The sequence below is a fragment of the Cyprinodon variegatus genome, unplaced genomic scaffold, assembly GCF_000732505.1.
Source record: "Cyprinodon variegatus isolate N-32 unplaced genomic scaffold, C_variegatus-1.0 Scaffold792, whole genome shotgun sequence".
Taxonomy (NCBI): domain Eukaryota; kingdom Metazoa; phylum Chordata; class Actinopteri; order Cyprinodontiformes; family Cyprinodontidae; genus Cyprinodon; species Cyprinodon variegatus.
The window spans coordinates 41,405-45,165 of NW_015151245.1; the positions used below are offsets into that span (position 1 = coordinate 41,405).

Genomic DNA, 3,761 nt, shown 5'->3' on the forward strand with positions numbered 1-3,761 from the left:
TCTGACACATTTATCAAGTGTGTGACCATTTACTTTGCAGAAAGGACAGTTTATAGTATTTGTGTGATTTGAGTTTGTCGTTAGCGTTTTAGCTTGGATGACTTGGTTGCGTAATTGTTTGGGTTAAGAGCTTGCATTGATGCTATGGGATCACATGCTAAGTCTGCTTCAGTGGATACAAAATCAGCAAACACATGAAAAGATGGATATTCTCCATCACTAGCCCTTCTTATTTTCATGGCTGTCCGGTTCCATCTTGCGGTCAACCAATCTGGAAGTTTTAGCAAGAGTTTCTGGATTTCCATACAATCATTGAGAACCTCCAATGACCTTATATGTGACATTGCAGCCTCACAATTCTTAAGGAAGTCAGCAAATTCTCTCAACTCACTTCCATCCTTGGAGTTTATTTTAGGCCAGCTGTGAAGCTTGTCTCTGAAGCATTTTCCTATGGTGAATAGATCCCCAAAACGTTTTTCCAGCACCTGCCAAGCTAAATCATATGCTTCATCTGTCCCCACTAGAAGAAAACCTTCAACTGCTCTCTTCGCGGGTCCACCTAGATACTTTCTGAGATAATAGAGTCTCTCATTCTTTGGAATGTTTTTCCTTTCTATCAGGGTTTTAAAGGATAACTGCCAATCTTTAAACTTTAAATGGTCACCAGTAAACAATGTAGGTTCTGGAGTTGGAAGATGATTAGCACTTATTGCTTCTGCTAGTATGCCAACTAGCTCATAATTTGACTGTTGAGCTGCGACAGAGGAGACCCGTGTGGCTTGAGGGATGAATGGTGGACTTGATGCTTTAAGTTTTTGGCTCATATTTGCCTCAGGTTGTTCAGCAAGACTTTGTTGAGTTTGGTTTATTACAGTGGGAGTATGTGGTACGGATCCAACGATTGCAGCATCATGGAAATGGGTAACATTTAGAGCAAGAGAAGAATCATGTGCTGTGAAAGGGATTGCTTGGATTTCACTTTATGTTTTAACGCTCTGTGATGAACTCTGGCTTGCAGAAGTACTTTCAACCTCATCATAAACCTTTACACGTGCTTTTGCAGCATTCAATTTTTTTATTTCTTCCAAGCGTTTAATCTTTCTTCGCTGCTCTTCCATTGCTTGCTGCCTTTCCAAATTCTCACGTTCCAGTTTTTGTAACTCAATTGTTTCCTTTTCTTGCTCTTCCATAACTGCTAATATTTGTTGAGATGCAGCTGCTTCAGCCTCTGCTTCCAATCTTTTGGTCGTTTGTGAACTCCCTGAACTACTTTTAGACCTTCTAGATTTTGACCTTGATGTCGTACTTTCAGATCCCAAGCATGACCCAAAATCTGGCCACGGCTCCTCGTCGCCTTCTGCAACATCTCCTTGCAGTTGTTTCTCAGCTCTTCTGATAATGAATTCAGAAAATGATGTACATGCATCTACTTTGCGCCTTGTGTCAGCACCAGGAGTTTGTATTTGTCGTATTTCTTCATAAATGGTTTGCGTATCTCTGCAGGTGATGTTTACATTATTAATCAGCTCCATTAACTCACTGTCTGAAGCTTCTTTTCTTAGTATTACTTTGCTAAGTCTTGCTGCATATCTCCACTTTTCAAAGGCGACTGCATATCTGTGTTGAAGCATTTTAAGTTTCTCCTCCTGAAGCTCTTTACCCTTTTCGGTTAGCGTTCTAACTCTTTCACTTTTTCGAACAGTCTGTGGTTCTGAGATCTGCTCAGTATCAATTTTCTCCACTTCAGTGCATGATACAGCATAGAGCTCTTTATTATCTTTGTCAGTCATCTTATAAGTCTGGTTAAGTGTCACTAAAGGCTCAATTTAAATTGCCAAATACTGTTTCAAATTTCCAACTAATATATAAACGTGAATAATACTTTATATTGTAGCTGTAATGATCTTCACTCTTAATACAGATGTATTTTAACTTAAAGAACTTTAACTTGCAGCATTCAGTTTGACCTCAAGATAAAAACACACCTTTTCCTGAACAGCAACTCATAACTTGAAGTTCAGTAGAGAATAAGTAACCTTTTGACAAATGTGTTGTAGAAACTTATTGTGGTTTTAAATTTCAATGAATCCACTCTTATTCTACTTTTAACATTTTCCTTAATTACCATCCTACTTCAGCTGTACAAGGTTGTTGCTGCTGGTTTCTTATAAACGGTGAGCTTGACAAATGGCGCCCTCTTGTGTTACATCACGGTACCGTCGCTCACTGCAGCTGCCGTCGTCTTAACGAGCTTCTTACCGGCGCTGGCTGGGTGAGTTTTCACTGTAACTCCAAAGTGACAACACTGGCACGGCTTCCTTTAGACGGGCTCTTTATTAACGCCGTGAAAACTACAGAAATAGAAGACAAAGTTTTAGATACCGATACATTTACAGACAATCAGGTGACACGTGCTTTAACAGAAGTTACCTCGTTACCGCCTGCCACTTCGGAGGTCTTTAACAGTTTAATTCTTCCTCGTCCACTCTAAATTAAAATATTAAGTAATTAAAACACAATAACCAATAACATTGCAAAATATTACAAACATAACTACAAATACCTTGACAGCTACAGTAAACACAAGGCTGCTCCACATAGCTCTGTTCCAAGCTTCTGCGCCTTCTAAGTTTATTCAAGACACGTCGCCTTTCACGTAAATGCAAATCTCGCGATAACTTTCAACAAGAAATAACTCAACACAAAAAATAATGCAATCATTTTACACATTTGCAAAACGTGAACCAAACAACATAAAATACATTATCTTAACTATTAAAAATAAACATACCTTTTGCCAAGAAATAAAACATTTCACTGACACTTACAGAGGTATTAGCATTTATTTTTCTATTTTTTTAATGATTATTCAGGACATTGCTCTAGCAATATTAATTAGCATGTCTGTTGGTCCAGCCGCCTCAAAAGTCAAACATGCAAAGTTATCGCCGATGTCACAAACACTTATGTATATTAACTTCTTTTCTTTGACTATTAGGAGATCCCTTTGGCATTTTGTTTCTTTTTCTTAGATTTTCCACCTGTTTTCTCCTTTCTTTTTCTGTCATTTTTAATGTAAACAGAATAATGCTAGCTTAATAACTCTCCAAGGAATTATTTAATCGCTGCCGTTGTTGATACAGGGGTTTCCAGCTAAATAAGGAGAAAATCCCAGTAATGTAATAGGCTTGTTTTCTTGCAGAACCATGAGTCGAATTTATTTCATGACCCTCTGTTCTCTCTAGTTTTATGCATTTGGTAAATTTAATTCTGCATCAGCTAATTTTAATGAGTGCAAAACCAGTGTAATTATTATTATCAACAATGTTTATGAAAATATTACTTAACACATAATTATTTGTATGGCATATTATCAAGCACAAAGATCATTCGTTTATTATATAATTTTACTGTCGACAAAATATTGAAAGAACAGATTCAAAAGAATTAAAAAGGAAAATGGTTTCCCTTTCCTGCAACAGACTGACAACCTGACGAATAAGCGGGGGATGGATGGATGGATGGATGGATGGATGGATGGATGGATGGATGGATGGATGGATGGATGGATGGATGGATGGATGGATGGATGGACGGCTCGTCGGACCGAACCCTTTTTATTCTTTTTTTTATTTGTTTTTTTTTTCCTCTATACATGGGCTCAGCGATACAAATGCCCTTCAAATATCACGTCAACTTATCGTATTTCAGTTTCTTTTACCCATACATTAATACTTCAGTTGAATAAAACTGAGATGAAA

The 3,761-nt window shown here is 37.6% G+C and overlaps 1 long non-coding RNA gene across 1 annotated transcript; it reads right to left on the reverse strand.

Moving 5' to 3' along the window:
* Positions 1-1,955: 1,955 nt before the first annotated feature.
* On the reverse strand, positions 1,956-2,819 carry LOC107098589. The gene is made up of 3 exons (XR_001481891.1): positions 2,564-2,819; positions 2,431-2,487; positions 1,956-2,351 (listed from the first exon to the last, which is right to left on the reverse strand). It is a non-coding gene; the product is annotated as an uncharacterized LOC107098589 (long non-coding RNA).
* Positions 2,820-3,761: the final 942 nt, after the last annotated feature.